At 30.7% G+C, this 20462-nt stretch overlaps 1 protein-coding gene and 1 pseudogene across 1 annotated transcript in view; one reads left to right on the forward strand and one right to left on the reverse strand.

Annotated features, from left to right (window-relative positions):
- The window catches only part of Fer1HCH (ferritin 1 heavy chain), a 50543-nt gene that overhangs the window by 3535 nt on the left and 26546 nt on the right, over positions 1 to 20462 (forward strand). The window lies entirely within an intron of this gene.
- LOC142324643 (histone H4-like) lies at positions 7770 to 19021 on the reverse strand (annotated as a pseudogene).

Raw genomic sequence — 20462 nt, forward strand, 5'->3', positions numbered from 1 at the left:
TAGGTTTTGATTTTATCCTTATTACAATGATTCTATCGCTATGCGTTTTGAAATACTCCACTCTCCTCCCTATCTTCTTGTTCATCACGAAACCTACTCCTGCCTGCCCATTATTTGACGCTGAGTTAATTACTCTAAAATCACCTGACCAAAAGTCGCCTTCCTCTTCCCACCGAACCTCACTAATTCCTACTATATCCACATTTGTCCTACCCATTTCCTTTTTTAAATTTTCTAGCCTACCAACCTTTTTTAAGCTTCTAACATTCCACGCTCCGACTCGTAGAATGTTATTTTTTACTTTTCTGGTGACCCCTTCCTTAGTAGTCCCCACCCGGAGATCCGAACGGGGGACTATTTTACCTCCGGAATATTTTACCAAGGAAGGCGCCTCCATTATTGGTATGTGAAAATGCAGAGAGCCACATTTTCTTGGAAAAAAAGCAGCTGTAGTTTTCCATTGCTTTCAGCTGCGCAGTACTCAGAGGACTGAGTGATGTTGATACGGCCGTTTAAGTCGTCCTGACTCACGCCCCTAACAACTACTGAAAGAGCTGCTGCCCTCTTTCAGGAATCATTCCTTAGTCTGGCTCTCAACAGATACCTCTCCGATATGGTTGCACCTTCGGTCCAGCTACTCTGTATCCCTGAGCACTCAAGCCCCCTCACCAACGGCAAGGTTTCATGATTCATAGAGGAGGGTATAATTGTTATGCAATACAAAATTGTAATTGGTTATTGTTAACCTTATTTTTCTGATTATATTAAACTGTAATTTTTATGATAAAAATTTTCCAGAAAATAACAATTAATTAATTTTCATATAAAACACACAGTGTGATATGTTTTGCAATTTCATGTCAGAAATTTGGGTTAGCTTATATACACATTTCAACATAGAGATATTAAAAAAAAATTTGAATTTGAAAAATGGAATTTATTTCATTTAAATCAAATATGATTAATATTTTATTTTTAATTTTATAAATTTATTTAATATTTCATATATATAAAAAGAATTCTCAGTAACATTACATTACCCACCAGGTTGGTTTAGTGGTGAATGCGTCTTCCCAAATCAGCTGATTTGGAAGTCGAGAGTTCCTAGTAAAGCCAGATATTTTTACACGGATTTGAATACTAGATTGTGGATACCGGTGTTCTTTGGTGGTTGGGTTTCAATTAACCACACATCTCATGAATGGTCGAACTTAGAATGTACAAGACTACACTTCATTTACACTCATTACATATCATCCTCATTCATCCTCTGAAGAATTATCTTAACGTTAGTTACCGGAGGCTAAACAGGAAAAGAGAGAGTAACATTATATTAGACATTAACTTTTACTTTATATATAGATTCTTAGTACATTACATCAGTCTGTTCTTTTCTGTGTAACATAAGGTATTTTGCATTACATTACCCCGATCAAATAAATTGTATATTTACTACAGCAATGAAAAGAGTACAAAAACCTTAACTAAAATTGGTGATGCAGTTAGTTTCGTTACACAATAAATATAGTTCCTTATAACTTAAGTTACATTTTAAGGGAATGGTATTTTCGTACTCCTCCTATCTCATAATATAAAGAAAATTCAATTTCACCTCCCTAATCCCACCATGAGACTGAAAGTCAGTACTTTTCTTAAAAAATTCTGTAAAAAACAGTAGCAAATATTTTTATGTTTCAATTGACATATTTCAAGTTAAAATTATAGATTATCTACACAAATTAAAACTTACTTATAAATAAATTTAAGTCAGTATTTCACATTATTTATAAGTTTGTTAAACACCTTCCCCTGTGTTTATTGCTAGTTTATTTTACATAGCCTGCCATTGTTAACTATCACTTAAATTGATATTGATATTGATATTTCTTAGTTAATTAAATTATTTGTTATTTATAAGGTATAAATTGAAAGTTGAGATGGTAGAGTCAAAAAATAAACTCAAATAATTTTAACTAATACAAAAAATAATAGACCTCTGAATGTAAAAAATCAAATTTTCTTTGTTTTTATATTCATTTTTTGCATAAGTTCGTATAAACTCTTTTACATTCAAACTTATTCATATCAAAGTTAATTTGAGAAATAATTTTAAAACTATGTTTATTTAACTTAAAAGATTAGTAATGAAAATGAAATTATATTTTACTTATTCACATTACTTATTTTGTTGTTTTTATTTTGTGTTTACTGTTTATAAACATAGGAGGCATTTTTGATAATATGCCAAAAAATATTGTGCCAAGTGTAAAAATGAATTTTCCATTATAGTTTAAATAAAAAACCTTTCTTGTGCAATGTTCTTTTAAGATGGTGCAATAATTTTACTTCTTTACCTACAGGGTCGTGTTGGCAACATATTTCATGTACATCTGCATATATCTGAATGCATATATGTTTTCCTTAAGATTGCAAAATTCATTAAGTCTGATTTCATATTGAATTGGTTGGTTTAATATTATAATGTTTAATTCAGTTATGTCAGGTTTGTCTGAAATATTAATGTTATTTTTACCTTCTTCAAAAAAGTCCTGTCAGAATAATTGTTGTTGAAGTCAATAATAAAGAGAAATTTTGTTTGCAATTTTATTTAAGTAAGAAGTTCTGAGATACATTTCATGTATTATGTATTGGTTCATGAGCTAATGTTTCTAAAATTTGTGTGTAATATTTTCAGTTTGATATTTTACTTTATTTTTTACTGTTATTCTTATTAAAACATGTTAGGAATTATTGGTAGTTAAAAGGTGTTAGGAACTAAATTCTTACTTGACCTACCCAGAAGAATTTATTTGATGTTTTTTGTAATGCTATACAGATTTTCAGGAAAGCTCTGTTTAACTGGATCAATTGAGTCTGATCAGAATTTAGCAATAGCTTGAAAATTTAGAAAGTGTTATGCTTAAATATAAATGCCAGTTTGGGTTTGCAAGGAGAGTGATGAATGGACTCACTTAATATTCTGTTTTGTTGAAACAGAAAGATCATAGTTTTATATGTTGGTTTTGGAATAACTGTTTTTCACTTCACTTAATTGGTTAAGTGGCCGAGGAGAGTAGAAAATTGTGTCTAAATTTATAAGTTTGCAGTCTTCAATGTATAATTCTGTGGGTTAAATTTTTTTGTAAATAATGTATATGACTTCTACTAATAATGCAAGTGAACATTCAAGCACTGCTTGCAAGCATAGTTAATGGCTATGCTAATTATATAGAAAGCCTAAATAGCATTTTAAAGACTTCTTTGCTTCATTGAGTATGTGTTGAGTTCTTTTTTGCCCTCAGCAGGAACATTATATCAGTCTGTTCTTTTCTGTGTAACATAGGGTCTTTTGCATTACATTAACACAAGCGAATAAATTGTTGTATATATACTATAGTGATAACAAATACAAAATCCTTAACGTGATGATGCAGTTTTATTACAATTTTTTTTAGTTATTTTTTACTATTTTGACAAATATTTTATCCATGTCTGTAATAGACAGATAAAGGTTTTTTTTTTGTTGCCAATCATGCTTTTTCGGTTAGAAGGATTATTATTATTACTTTATTGATAAATATATACCCTGTACCTTGTTTAACCAGATCCTCTTAAACTGAATTTTTTGAATCAATTTGACATCACAATTTTTTAAATTCATACATTACTTTGGTACTTTCATATTAACGCCACCGCAGCTACAGCTTTATTTAAAAACAAAGTAGTCAATCGGATTTCGATGGAAAATGAACAGTCTCTTTATTAATTATAATAAATGGTTATTTATATTTATTTATTTTATGAATATAATTTAACCAAACTTAACATACACTCGCTTCGCTTGCTAACCTTGACTAATTAACACCGTAATTTTTTGAGTATTTATTTAATAAATTCAGTAATTATTGCAATTATTTATTATTTAAATAATCAAAACACTCCTGTTAATTATTCAAGGTTAGCAAGCGAAGCGAGCTTAGGTTAAGTTTGGTTAAATTATATTTATAAAATAAATAAATATAAATAACCATTTATTAAAATTAATAAAGAGACTATTTTGAATCTATGTTAAACTCTATATTGGTCCATATGCCACCGAAATCTGACTACTTTGTTTTTAAAAAAGCTGTAGCTGCGGTGGCGTTAATACGTAAGTACTTGTACTTTTTATGAAACTTTTCACAACTCCATTTTTTGTTGTAATTTTAGTCTGAATTTTTAATTTCAAGCTAGTTCTGTGTTGTTTGTTTGTCACCACTTTTCTACCTATATATTTATACTATATGCAGTATACCATAAAGGGAAAATGTACTTACCTGGTAAAATTTTGCAAGTCAGGATTTTTGGAGATGTTTGATGTTTTGACCCTCTTTTACAAAAAAACAATTTTGAAAGTATGTATGTATGTTGACTTCTTTTGTTTGATATCTTGTGACCGGATAGATTGATTTGGATGAAATATGGCATGTTGATTTCTATTTCTGGGGCATTGATTGCATTTTGATCGCTATTGGCCATGGGGGCAGGGAGATACAAACCTTATATTTAAATATTATAGAATATAATAGACCATAATATATTACCTTACCTTAATATAATAGAAGATGTTTGTAATAAGCCTGAATTTTTTAAAAAAGCTCTTCTGCCTGCTTTTTTGTTTTTTAACCACCTTTTTAATTTCAAGTTGTGATACTGTATTATGAAATACACACAGAAGAATGGATTAATTTATTCAAGTTTGTTAAACTGGATTTTTTAAATTTATACGTTAGTTAATTTGAGACTAAAGATTTTAGCTTTATCAGTTAGATTGATGTGTGCGTTTTATAAGAATGAGCTCTGTTGTGACCACAATAGCCCATTGAACTCTCCAGAAAAATGAGCTATGATTACTACTGCAGATCTCTTTTCTTAAATATTATCTTATTGGAGGTAAAGTTTGAATTTATTATTATGTTCTTAATTTTTGTTTTAGTATGGTTTATTAAAATAAATAATAAGTGTTTTTAGAAAGCAATTTCAAATAAAATTCTATTTTTTATCCTTCATCCATATGATCCTGATAGGCTATAAGATATTTCTGGGTTTTCTTGAGTTTAATTCATCTGGAACATATCCAGTTTGATCTGGATGTATGTTATAAATAATAGATAAATATCTTATTCAGATTAGTAAATAATTGTACACACTATTAGATTGAATTAGGTGAGAATAGGAAAAAATGTTTAATAGTCAAACTTACTCAAATTTAATAGTTTTTATTTGTACTTATTTGTTTTTTATTATTTCATTAATTGGTATTGATTGATTCCACTAAGGTGGAACAATGATTTTTTATTTCTTCATCTCGAAACCAAAACTGTGTCACTGAACTAACTAGGTCAGTTTTTGTGCTACAATTCAGTTTCCCAAGTCTTCTTTTTAGTATGACTCATACATTTTTTTCAATGGGATTCAGGTTGGGGGAGTTCCCAGGCCATGAGAGCACAATTTTTTTGGTTTTTGAAGAACTCTTTTGCTTTCTTTGACATATGATATGGTGAAAGGTCCTGTTGGAAAATGAGTTCTGGGTTCTTCTGCATGAGTGGGACTATTGTTCTTTCGCATATGTTAATGTATTGGTCCGATTTCATCATCCCATCTGCAGGCCACTTGCCTGTGAATGGGACCACCTGGCTCTTCATGTGTAAAACATTCTAAAAGCATCTTTTGGCTGGGCATTTAGGAGCCTGTTGCAGATATGCTGACGTAGTAGTCTTCTCATCTGCTCACTTACAAATGTCATATCAGAAACATTAGTTCCACTGGCTCTCAAGTCCCTATTAAGGTCAACAGCTGTCAATCGTGGATTAATTTTGCTTTTTCTTATTAGTAATTGAACCTTTATAGGTGTGATTTTCCATCCACATTGCCCTTTTCCCTTTGGAGAGATGAAATCTGTTTCCTTAACCTTTTCACAGTTTTATTTACACTACCTAACCCCACACTACATTCACTGGCAATCTATCTTTGAGTCATTTGTGTGTGTTGGGACAGAGCAACAATTTTTGACCGCTTTCATAGGGTTATAGCCATTGCATTAACTAGAAACAAATAACAAACTTATAACAGAAATTCACAAGGTCATCGAAAACTAATTGACAATGAATTATAAAAGCACAAACACCATTAATGTTGTTTGTTTATGAACTAACAATATAACGTGAAACACCAAACAGGAAGCATTCTACCACAGAATGAAAATTCTCTACAACAGAATAAAAATACCCTTTGGATTAATTTCTTCACTATTGTACTCTTCAGATTAATAAGGAAATGCCCTAGTCTTTGCCTTGATAGATTAGAATAAACCATGATGAAACATTGATCAGAGGAGTGCCACAAAGTAATCATAAAAAAGAGAATTTATATTAATTAAGTTTATATTAATATATAAATTGTAGATAAATTAATTAGCTGTAAATCAAATAAATGAAGGTAATAAAAAGTAAAGTCAGTATAAACAAAATAACAATTTGGAAAAGTGTTATGGAAATTATTTAAAAAGTTCTGTTTTTTAATTAGTTTTTTTCACTTAAAGAATATTGGTCCTGTTAAGTTAGAAAATCCTAGAAATTAAAAAAAAAATGGATAGCTAAATTTAATAAAAGTGGTTAAGAAAGTGTAATGAATTTTCTCTTAGGTTTCTTATGGAGTGTATTGTTTTGCTATGGTAAATGAAAATGGTTCTATCCTGTTGTCAGGCTTGATAGAAATGGATATTGTTGTAGCACATTTGTAAATACAAGGGATGTTCAATAATTAACGAGACAAATTGATGTAGAGAAAAAAACTATTTGTTCAGTGACAATGAAACTTACACTACTTTTCAACATAGTCTCCAGGTACTTGTAGACACTTGTTCCACCATTCTGTGAACTTTCTGATTCCCTCAGTGTAGAAATCTTCACCTTGTTTGAACCATTCATCTACCGCTTTGTTGTCGTTGAACTTCTTGCCACATAAAAAGTCTGAGCGGGCTGAACAAATTAAAATTGGACAGAGCAAGGTCTGGGCTGTAAGGAGGATGCAGCAACACCTTCCAACCCAACTTCTCAAGTGTTTCTCCCATTCTCTGAGTGATGTTGGGACACACATCATGCAAGAGAATCACACCGTTTGAGAGAGCATCCTGGTGTTTTCTCCTTATTGTGGGTATCACTTTTTGTTGGAGCATGTTAGAATAGTACTGATTGTTCACGGTCCATTGTTCTTCTAAATAGTCACTAAAAATTGGGCCTTGCAAGTCCCAGAAGACCGTCAACATCACCAGCTGATGTGAGTTTTGAATTTTTTTTGGTAGGCAAATCCTGATGACTCCATTCAAGACTTTGCCATTTGGATTCAGGCTCAAAATGGTGTACCCACATTTCATCACAGGTTCATTACATTCTACTTCAAACCGTTCTTCGGGCTTGGAACAAATGCGAATCCAGATGTCTTAATCAGCTTGAGTCAACCATCTTGGAACCCATCTCGAACATGCTTTGCAATAATTCAGCACGTCATGAATTGAATGCCTGGTTCAACACTAATATTAAAAACTAATTAATTAAATTTGGGAAATTTTGACTAGCCTGTTTTCATGAATAAGATCATTTATGCGATTTTGCAGCGTGGTAGTTGAAACGTCAACCAGTCTTCCATAGCAACGGAGATCAGTCACATTTGTTCTGCCCGAATTAATCTGTTCCACCTGCTTATACATGTTACTGCAGTTTAAACACTTTTCACCATACCACTTCAACATTCTTTAGTAAATTTCTGCCAGTTTCACACCTTCTGATAGCAAAAACCTTATCTCTGAATGTTGCTCTTCTGGTGTACACGTTTTCTAGCAGAGCTGACATTCTGAAATCAACATGAGGTTATGTTTAGATTAATTATGATTGAATACCTGATTAAATGTGTACCCAAGGTTGTAAACTTGACCCTCAAAAACTTTCATTGTCATTGAATGAACTGTTCTTTCTCTACACAATTTGCCTCGTTAATTATTGAATGTTCCTTGTATAAGCATGTGGAAAACTTAGAATTTTTAATTTACTAAATATTGTAAATTCCTATTTATAATCACCTTAAACAGTGATTGAGTAACCAATTTTTGTATCTTGAAAACTCACCCTCAACTAAAACTGTTAAAGAGGCCCTAGAGTATATTGTATTTCAGACATGAATATATATATACACATAAAAAATATTTAACAGTGATGAACAATCTAAGAATTGTGTATTAAGATGCCTTCTTATTTGAAGTAATGTCAAGTATTCTCATTACTTTGTTTTTATAAAAATACCCATTCTGTATTTCCTTAAAAATGGTATATAAAGTAAATTGTTTTGCGAGAAATAAAAATTATTCATTAAAAAAAAAGAAATAAAATTATTGAAATAAACCAAAAATCATAGGATATTGGGATTCAGGTAATGTAAATGGGGTGTTTTTGTAAGTAACTTTTACCAGTTAAAAAATTCAGCTGAAGTTGTTCCTTTTTTGTTGAATATAACTGTCGGTTCTTTGCAATATTATTCAGTTCCTATTATTTGTTATTTAAAATAATTAATCTAAATGAGAAATGGTATTCTATTGTTTCATGGTTGAGGTTTGTTTCACTTAAATAAAGTTTTGTTGTTTAATTTGCTCTAATACTGCTTTATAATGAACAGTATTGCATATTTTTTTACTCTGTTGATTGAATAATGTTAATAAATTACATTTATAATTTTTGTGGTATATATTGCATTTTTTAGAAAAATGTATATTTAAACATATTTTTTGTCCACCATATGAAAATTCTTTTCTATGAGTATTGTATATGATATGGTAATTTAAAAAACAATGATTTTTGTTGTTAATCACTGGTGGAGTGGAAGTCTTTGTCTGTTTTTTTTGTTATCTTATCTACAACAGTTATGTTGTAATTTGTTTCCAATTTTATCATGAGTATGTTTCCCAGAATTAATCAAGCATATATTTAATATTAGCTTTTTGTTCAGAAATTTAAAATTTGTATTAAAAATTTTTTATTTTTTTTAGTGAAGTGTAAATATTTTACAATATATATTAAATAAAAAAATATATTGTAAAATATATGTATTTTTCTTTTTTGATCTTGCAAATAATTTTTTTTTTTTAATTTTTTTTCTTGTTCAAATTAAATACATTTCTTACAACTTGTTTATTTTTAAATTGCATGTGTTAAATTTTTTGAATTAGTTAAATTCAAATATATAATACATCAACATTTTTTTTGTTAGATTAATAAAAATCTTATAAAGATTTGTTTGTTTTATGGTGGGAGTGACTGATATAATCATTCAGCTTACTGACTCTCAGATCTGTTTGTTGTAGACAACAGTGACCCTATATTTCCTGTCACTATTGTGTTTGTTATATCCTCTTTCATTTATTACAAAGACAGTTTCCTGCAAGGTCACTAACTAGATAAATGTTTTCTAGTTGTGTATAGAACAAGGAGACTGGGTTTTATTTCCAGCTGTTAAATGACCTTGCATATATGTATGTGCTGTTCTTTATCTTTGTTATATAATTTTTTCCACGATTAGTTAAGATTGATTGAAAGTAATACAGCTTAAAATTGCTCTATAACATGGAAAATTATATTAACTGTTCATGGTTTTTTATTTATTTGTTTTTTACACGTGTGAGAGAGTCATGAAATTTTCTTTTTAATTTTACCCTATTAAAGCATGACTAGCACTTACATTCAATATTGATTTGAGCACATTGAAGTTGAAGTACTACTACTTTAAGATTAACTAGCTGAATTGTAAATTTTATGATTATAAATACAACAGTAATTAATTTTGATGCTAAGAGAGCCAGTAATATTGATTTACTTACTGAAAATTGTATATCTGTATTTATGCATAAAAATGTAAATATAGGTGTATTATGCAACATAATTTACAGTGTATGTATGTGTGTGTTTGTGTGCGAGACAGACAGACAGAGAGAGAGAAAGAGAGAGAGTGAGAGAGAGTGTGTGTGTGTGTGTGTGTGTGTAAATATATATATAAATACAGATTTGCCAATCTCTGTGGCAGAGTGTCTTGGCCTTTCATCCATAGGTTCTGTGTTCAAATTCTGGTCAGGCATGGCATTTTTCAAATGTTACAAAATGTCCATTTAATATTTCCATGCATATGCTTCAAGCATGTACGACTAATCATCCAAAAAAAAAAAAAATTATCAACTTTCATAATACTTTAGTGGCAAAATTTAATTAAAGAAAATGTACTTGAAATACTCCAGATATGAAGGTATAGAATGTAGTTTTACGTAATTTTCTTTTTAGAAGAAAATATTTTTAAATTTTAATGGTGTTTGTCTCTTGCGCAGTGATGAGTTTGAAATAGTATAAAAGTCTTTGTTGATGCCAGATAAGTGATTTTAAAATGGATAGTAAAAATGTGTTCAAGTCCTCAATGAAAAAAAATTGTATATACAGGTGTATCACGAAGTTCTCCTAGGACTTTCATAACCTATTCTACTTGTGAAAATAATAGAAAAAGTTCATATAAATATAGCTGCTAAAATGTTTTGTTTGCGAGTTATGGCTGGGAAAGATTTTGTTTGGATTTCAGGTACCTTGGTGAAATGAGGTTGTATTGAAATTTTTAGGAAGTTAATTAAGGAAACAGAATTAGTGATTTCTTATGGTTTTTGACCTGAAAAATTGAATAAAATAGTGCCCAGAATGGTATATGCAGTAGTTTTTGAGAAATCTGTGGTAAAAACCAATAAATTGTGGTAAAGAACCCTGTTTTTTATGTTTGACCTACATTAACTTTGTTAAATGGGTAATAAACACATAGAAATAAAAAACAAAAACTTGTAAAGAATTTAATTTTGTACAAAATGGTGTATGATAGTTAAAATAGATTAACTAAGGAAAGTAATAAAAATTTGAATCTTATTTAGAAACAGACCAAAGTTCATTATATGTACCAATTTATAATAAATGTTCAAAAATTAGCCCGTCATTTTTTAGGTCTTCAGGGCTGTCCTTAAGTTGCTCAGCTGCATCCATAATGTGGACAATTAATTCCTCAAGAGAATGTATTTTTGTTTTGCGTATAACATTTTTCATTCATCCCCAGACACAAAAATCAAAAGGTTTTAGATAAGGCGATATTGGTCGTCAGGAATCTGGATCTCCATGACCAATTCATTTTTCAGGAAAATGATATGATTTAAATGAGTTGAAATGACACAAGAGAAGTAGGGTGGAGAGGGGCGCCATTTTGCTTGAAACATACTTTGAGTGTCAATGCTAGAGGAACATCTTTAAACAGCTGCAGCAATTCTTGAAGAAAGTGCAGCTAGACCTCAGCATTTAAGCAGCCAGGTAATGTGAACTGTCCAAATAGCTGATTGAGAAGGCCATACCATATATTGATGTTAAATCAGTGTTGAAAATTACCTTCCACCATTTCATGAGGATTTACTTCTGACCATTTATGATCATTGCGTTAGTTGTTGATGCCATCTCAGGTGAAATTTGCCTCATTGGTTAGTAAACAACATATACTTAGAGTTGTCGATTTGTATTCCATTATTTGGAGAACTCCAAGCGAAGCAGACCGTCTCCTGGGTGTAGATGCTAAACAGTCTGTTTATGATAAGTATAAAAAACTTTAAGTGTCCTCCAAAGCATTGAATGCAAAACCTCTATCTGCTTTCAAAGAGATTGTGTATTGATGCCTGGACTATGCTGAACTGCATCAAACACCGACGTGTTGGACAGATTGTTCGTAGCTGGTAAGAATACTTGATAGCGAACCTGTTTCCTGAAGATTGCAAAAAATCGTGCCAATTGTTTTGGGATCTGGAATCCAGCGATTTGGAAAACGTGTTTCATATTCTGCTGCAGCATTTGTAGCATTACTATTGCACACACCCAAAATGGATACCATATCAGCATATCCTCTGTTGTAAATAAGTATAACATTACTTCCTTCAATAGCAAACTGACATTCAAACTAAAATTCACAGAAAACCTTCACTAACGACAGCTCAGTTCACAGTACCTGATATACGTAATGTACCTTACCGAGTGATATAAACACTAATACATTATTGTGCATTGTTGATCAGCTGTTATTATTTTATTGCCAACTTTGAAACAATTATTTTTTAAAATAATTTATTGTTTCTGTCATTAATAAAAAAATTATTATCTAAACAATTTGCATTTATTTTTATTTTACATTTATTGTGTAAATTCCGACTTTTTAATTTAACAGTAAATTTTGTTTTTACACATTTCTCACAGCACTAAAAAAGGATTTGGTTTTTTTTTACATTAAATAAATATTACATTTTCTGGCTAATGTAGTAAAGAACTGTTTTCTAAAGAAAATTCAAGTTTTTCTAACTTTTCTTTGTTCTATTCACTATCTTACACCATATTTTATTCAGAATTAAATTCTTTACAATTTTTGTTTAAAATTTTTATATGTTTATTATGCATTTAATCAAGTTACTGTACATCAAAAGTAATAAACAAAGTTTTTTTACCCCAACCTATTGATTTCACTCCAGATTTCTCAAAAACTACTGCAGATACTTATTTTACTTGATTTTTCAATTAACAAACCGTAAGAAATCACCAATTCTGCTGCTTAATTAACATACTAAAAATGTCTAAGAATTGAATTGTTGTGAGTAATTTTTTTGTTATTGAAAAAAAGATACCACATTGGATTTCATAATTTTTTCAAGTGCACTTTTTTGCAACAAGGAGTATTATTGAAAGCTATTCTGTAAATTCTTGTTTTGTTTTGGTATTATATTGGAACATCAAATTTTTTTAAGTCTCCAATTATGAATTTAATGAAAAATGTTTAGGCATTTTCAACATATGCCTTCAATCAGAGCAATTCATCAGTCAGATCTTTTTTCTCATTGCGTATAATTATAGAAGCAATATAGAATATGATAAAATGTTATCTCTTACCAAAATTTTTCATAATTGCTTGATGGTTTTCTTATTACTTGAACCAGTTGTTTTGGCAAGTAACCTTGTTGAAATTTGATTGATCTTTATGATAATCTCTTTGTCGGCCAAAGCCATTGCACTTACTGTTCAGTATTCAAGTTTGATGTTCGGGACCACACATTAACATCTGTGGCGACTTACCAGGCGTTCCTGGATACTCTGTTTCCAGATGCTCCAGAGGGGGAAGCAGAAATCGGCATCAGAGTGGTGAGACACCATTCCCTGGCATGCGGGCTGTGGATCCCATGGATATAGATTGAGTGGTTTCTCGAATTGCACTGAGAAAGGCACTGGGTATTTACCGACTTGACCTGGATATCTTCTATCATCTGCTGCCTGTCATAAGAGAGCCTCTTGGCAGGCTGTTCTCAGGGTGCCTTAGCTGGGGTTGCTTTTCAACTTGTTGGGTGGTGGCTTTGGTAAGGGTGCTCTTAAAACCAGGAAAGGATCCAAGTGAGGTCGGCAGTTATTGGCCCTTCAGCCTCTTGCCGGTTATCGTCAAGTTGCTTTAGAGGCTGGTTGTGGAACGGCTCTGGGAATGCATCAATATAAACTGTCTTCTAAATTGAGGCCAATATGGCTTCATGAAATGGGTTGGTACCGAGGATTGCATCTTAAATGCTCTTGCCGAGGTGGAAAGTACCGACTAAATATGTTTTGGCAATTTTTATAGAATAGAAGCAGCATTTCCTTCCTTGTGTTGGAGTTCTGTCCTCTATGAGTTGGAACACCGCAATGTTCCTGTAGCCCTGCAGGCCATAGTGCGTGACTCTTTGTCTAACCATACAGCTCTGTTTAGAGATGTGCAACCCTGGCTGTGGAAAAGTCCTTCACCAGGGGAAGCTCGCAGGGTTCCGTTTTCAGTCTCCTACTATGGAATCTGGTATCTACAGATTTTTGGGATTGACATTCCTAGAACAGGTCACGGCCCAGGCTCTCACCAATGACTGTCTTCTGTTTGTTAGAACTCAGGACTTCTGGATGAAAGGTCAAGTTGCTACCACTCCACTACAGAGATCAGTTTACATAAATTTTCTCAGAAATATGTTTTCTAGCATTTTTGTTACAAAGCTTTCTTTTATTTTGTTTAATGGCAGTTAAACTGAGTAAATTCATGCCAAATCTAAAAAAAATGTTTTTCAACTCAGGTTTATCAAGCCTTAAAAATTTTTCTTGGAAACTACTGGAGATACATTCTAAAAAAAAATAATTTCAGATCAAAAACATGCTTATGTTCCAAGAATGTTTAGCCTTTTTACTAGTATTAAAGCAGAAATCGAAACATTTTTCAGTCATAATTCAAAAAGCAAGAATCTCTGAAACCTCTGTTTTTATATTTTAATTTTTCAATTAGAAAAATTAAAATAATTTTTCTGATTATTTTAATCAGAAAAATATGCTTTTAGAGTTTGAGAGTAACCTCTTGTAATACGTATATGTATAAGTAGTGTTTTACAAAGAAACTGAAAAAATTTCAGGACACATTCTGTAAGTAAAAAAATTAAAAAAATTGTAAGAAACATGGCTTTGGAAGTGCTTTGTTTTTGTGCTATAGCTTGTGAAAAATTTCAGCCTGATTTCTGCTCTAAGTTTAAAATGAAACCATGAAACTGCTTTTTCTTAGAACTTAAATTAAGGGGTAAATTTGATGGGTTTCATATGATTTTGACCTGAAAATTTAATAAAACAATTCCCAGATCTGTATCTATAGTAATTTTTGAGAAAATTATTGTAAAAGTGATAATTTTTAGGTCTAAATAATAAATTTGTTAAATGTGTGCAAATAAAATTTTGCAACTTAATTTTAGAAAATGTATGCAAATAACATCAATTTAAAATGAATATGAATTTAAGAAATCGACTTTTATTAAACGCAAAACAGACCAAAATGTGACAGAAAAATACTGTATTATAATTTTAAATTAAAACAAGAATCATTCCAAGATTCCAAAATATTTAGAAATAAAATCAATTATTAAAAATGAATACAAAGAAAAATTAAATGACTGTTTAATAGTATATTAATGATGATCACTTAATAGCATTTTTTTAATAAATAGTCCAATAAATTTTTACTCTGTAAGATGGAATTATTAACGGTTCAAATTCTTCATGTATTCATTTGAATATTCTTTTGTATCGGTTTAAGTATTACTTTGTGAAAATGCCTTAAAAGTTTTTTTTCTTTGGCTTAATGATATCACCATATAAGCTTGAAGCATGTACACGGGATATAGAAATGGAATTTGATAGCGTATGAAAAATTCCATTCCTGACTGGAATTTGAACCTGGGGCTCTGGATGAAAGGCCAAGACACTACCATTCAGCCACTGAGATCAGAATATTTATATAATCGGAGTATACGCACATAATTTTAGTTTATGGGTATTAAATGTATGATTGGGTAATAATGGAAATACCCTAGCTGCAAATCGTGAATATCAAGAAAGATTCCTTAACAGGATCCCAATTCCAAAAACTGTTTCTTCAGTATTTCAGTGTTTATGCATAATTGCTTCTTTTCTATCAAGTTTATATATTGTTAAATACCTAGAACAACACTATGTTGAATAGCAGAATGTAATATGACAAATTAATTGTAGCCTGATGCTCACTACTGAGGAATTTCAAATCACACTGATTTTTTGCGCAGTGCATAATGGAAAATACATTGTAAAGAAAATCCTTACAATTTGAGATACAGTTTTGGGATCAATTTTATTCAGGTTTTTAGGCCAAAAACTAAACAGACATCAAATTTACTCCCTAATTTTGTTCTAAGAATTTCAACATGATTTCATTTTACCCTTGGAGCAGAAATCAGGGTGAAAATTTTCACAAGCTTTAACTCAAAAACAAAGCACTTTCAGATCCATGTTTGTATGAAGTTTTTTATTTATTTTCGCTTGTAGAACACGTCCAGAAATTGTTTTGTATTTCTTTGTGAGATACTTATTTCACACTATATACATGCAGATTTATAAGAGAGGCTGATAATGCTTTTGTTTGTTTTTGTAAAACTGATGAATATCTGTTTTGTTTTTTATTAATGGTAGCGTGTTTTTAATAAATGATTAACAATAAAGTCTTATATATATTTTATCATACGCATAATTGTAAGGTTAAGGTCAAATTCATTATCTGAATCAGTTAACTTAATTATTTAAAGTTCAAAGGGCTGTTATGTTGATGTAGATGTTTTGCGATTAGAAATGTTTGGTGTAAGGTTTTTGTTTATATCTTAATATAAAAAAATATATTTAATTCTTTTCTTAATTTACATTGTGTAATTTCGTTAAGTGATCAATTAATGTAATTCTGCAAATTCTAAAAAGGATATACAGAAATTATTAAGCCTTTATTCTCGTAGAATAAGAAAGAAGTATAATGGTTAATTGTGTGTTAATATGCTTTTATCAATATCAATTTTTGTATTGATTATTTCCTTCTTCAAACTGCTTTTTTATCATTAATTTAATTATCTTATCTATTGCATTTTTAAATATTTGCAGTAAATTAATTTCTTCAAACAAAGATGTGTAGAAATTTTTTTTAGATTTAATATTTATTCCATTATTTCCTGGAAAGAATTAATAAAATAACAGAACGCCATTAACTTCACACCGTTAAACTTTTGTGACCTATTAGTGTTGTTTGTGGTTTTCTGTTTAGTTTTAATGAAGAATGTAATTTTAATTTGAAATTAAATTACTCTCATTCCTTTTATTTTTTTGAAATTATTCTTGCTGATTTTTATTGTTTATAATACTGTGGTTCTGTGGTATACCTGTTTTCTTTGTGGGCATGAAGGAGTTTGGTCTAAGAGACCAAACAGTTCTCTTCAGTTATGGAGTTATGGTTCTTCAGTTATCAGTTATGGAGTTAATTTACCTTGGAAAGTGGATGAATGATGTGCTTTGTAGCTCAAGTGTAAAACTTTGAATTTTTTTAAATCGGGTAGCTTTTAATAGAAAGTAGTCAGGAACCTGGGTGAAGGCATGAGCAAAATATGTGCTTTGTACTGAATATGGCATTAAAGGAATAGACATTAAAACAAGATGAAAGGAGCAGGAGGTTTTGAGGTGGTTAGGAGAATCCAGATGGAAAAAGTAAGGAATGATGTACAACAGTTTGTTGGGAAAATATGTATTCTATTAAAAAAAGAAAGTAGCTGGGATGGAATTTTCTGATAATAGATGCATAGTAGAGAACATGTAGAAACCAATCAGATGATCTACATTATATTTACTCTTATCTTGACAATGTGTACATAATATGACTTGTAAAAAACACTGAGCTAACTTAAAAGATTAATTCAAGATTTGGAAGAATATTATCAAAGAATTATGAGAGTAGTGGACAGACATGATCGAGCAAAACTGATGCCATTTTCTCTTTGTAGTAACTTGCTTATGTAAAAATGGTTTACTTGAGAAGTTAATAACTTTTAATAAGCCTAATTTCAGCCAAATTTAGCAATTAAAGCAACAACTTTTTTTTCTTTTTAAAGAATTTTAACACTTGCTCTTCTGTTTTTTACAGCTTTTTATTTTATTTTTTTTTGTCAAAGATTTTATTTGTGTTCAGTCCTATTAAGGTATCAGGTATTTATAGTGTATTTTCTGTTTTAGGTCTGTTCACAAAGTATCTGTACCATCATAGGGTGTTAAAAGTATTTCATTTATTTTGTTTTTTGTTTTATTAAAATTAGAACAGGATTAACGGTTTGATGGATGAGTAATAGTGTAATTTCTGTGCCTTTAATGAAAATTATTAATACTGTTAACAGTATTCATAGTAATATGTGCATTTTGATAATTAAACTATTATAAAAGTTAATTTGGAGTTTGTTACTGCAATCTTTTTAATGAACACAAAAAGTATCAGTTCAATATTACATTACAGTAATTTAAGAAAATATTTATCAGATATGCTATATTTCTTATGTTTAAAATGTTAATCGTATATTGTGAAATTTAATTGTGTACTTATCACTAAACAGTCTGTGGTTTTTTAAATGGTTCAACATTTTCTTATGCAGATAAATGGTTGGTTGGTATAATTTTTATAGTATAAGTGCTACTTACATCTATTATTTTTATTGTTTTTCAATTAATTTAGGTGCTGAGACATAGAAAAAAAGATCAAAAATAATCAGTAACTATTTAATTCCTTTGTGTATTGAGGATTGGTACATTTCACTGTTTTCCAGCTTGGTCTGTTTCAAGTGTTACCTCCTTAATTCTGCTCTTACGTCTTTGTTCTTATCACTGTTTCTCATCTTTCACATGGTGATGTTAAGCGACTTTTGACTCTGCTGGAATATGAAAAATATTACAAAATTAACTTCCTATTGTCCAATAAAAGGAAAAAATGTTCCTAATAGCCATAATTAGAAATAACATTTTCATAGCATACATAATATACTTTCATACATTACTTATAATTGCCCCTGCAGTTCAGATCAGCACCTACTGACCATGACACCAGCATTTGCTGACTCTTGTCAAAGAACTCTGCCTCCAAAGTATCCAGCTAATTGCTAATCCATTGCTACTGATTGTTTTTAAAGTTAGGAGTAGCCAGTCAGACCTTTATATTGGTAATAACTTATAACTTTTTAAATTGATATTTACTTTGAGCTATAAATGGATAATAAAACATCTTCCAGTTGAACTCATATAAGACCTTTGTATCAAGTTGGGCTTTTAGACTAGCGGGACCAGTGATTATCTAACTGCCTAATACATACGTGGTTCTGCCTTGACTCTTCAGCATGTGCACCACGTCTATGGCGGTTACAGAATTCCTCTTAGCATGTGTGGTGTAAGTGACTCCATCTCAGATTACGTTCACAAGCAACACTTTACCGCTGGATGTTAACTTGCAGGTCCTTGCGGTGATGCTTGGCTCTGTTTTTGCCCAAACCTTTACCTCCTTTCTCACACCCAGTCATATCAGCAGCTTCAACACATTGTCATCCAGATGATCAACATCCTTTGTGAATGTCCTGCATCATTGGTTTTTGAATGCAACCTTAGTTGCTTGTGCAGTGCTTCCCTATAAACTAATGATGATGTTGAGGACTCCCAGTTGCTATGAATTTCTTTGTTGCTCTAAACACTGTATTTAATTATACGGACCTACTTTATAGTCATTACTTAATTTTTTTTTGCGAGAAAGGAAGTAATTACTAACTAGTTAATTATGCTATTAGGATGAGCTGCATTGGTGGAGAACTCTGATAGAGCTGCACTGTGGGAGGATATAGGCATTGACCTCATTCTCTAAAGCAGACCAGAGCAGAGAGAAATAAGATATGTTTTCATTAGAGGCTTATTAAATTTATGAATTTGTTTCTTGATTTTTAAGTAAATCAAGGGGACTTTGAGTAAATTGGATTCTAGGATAATATTGCTGTTGCAATCAACACTTTGTTTTTTTGGTATGAGGATAGTATTTTTGGTATTTAAAGACTCAGTCAAGTAATGATCTGATTGATGTGTAATCTAATTGAAGTTAGATATGGGAAGAGTTTTTTGTGAAACCTTCGGTGTAGAGGAAAGCACATGGGGATCGGGCTTCCATGAATCAGTTAATCTCATAGTTGAGGGTTGTAAGTTATGGTAGTGGTTGTGGTTGGAACCATACAAAGACAAATCATTGATGGAAATGTCTGCCGAGACATTTGAATCAGTGGCATCCTGATACAAGCCAAACTGATGACTGTTATGTTAACAAGTCTAGTGGGTCTAAAAGGCAATCTCCACTAAAGCCTGTCAGGGCTATGAACAGAGGTGGCGACTGGGATCATCACAAGGCTGCTGGTGTCTTCCCCAATGGGGGTCAAGTATGTGAGTTGCTATGAAATTTGAAGCTATTAGTGAGCCAGCAGTATTTGCTCAAGCTGAACTTGTACATCCTTTCGCTATAATATATGGTTCTGCCATACTTTGTTCTACTGTTCATTGTTTTGCCAATTTATTGTACAATAATTATATGCAGTATTATTAAATGTGCATATACTCTAGTAGTATTAAAAAAAAAAAAAAAAAAAAAACTATAATTGGATAACTTTAATTTTAAAATTAAAAATTAAATAACATAATGCACACTTTGTTTTAATTAGAATTGCTCATATTTATTATTTTATCACGTAATAAATTTACAATTAGCTCATCAAGAAGTTTCCTTATTTTAATTTTTATATTTTGTCGATCCATCAATGAATCACAATAAGTTCTATTAAATGAAGTTATAATTAGGTTGTAGAAAAATACAACCCTACATATTTAAAGAAATTGTAAAAAACCAAACCACGACAAAATCTAGAATGTATGAATGTCATCATCCAAGATGCTGAATTCTGAATTATTCTTGTTGCATTCGTTCATTGA

This window comes from Lycorma delicatula, chromosome 5 (genome assembly GCF_047948215.1).
Source record: "Lycorma delicatula isolate Av1 chromosome 5, ASM4794821v1, whole genome shotgun sequence".
Taxonomy (NCBI): Eukaryota; Metazoa; Arthropoda; class Insecta; order Hemiptera; family Fulgoridae; genus Lycorma; species Lycorma delicatula.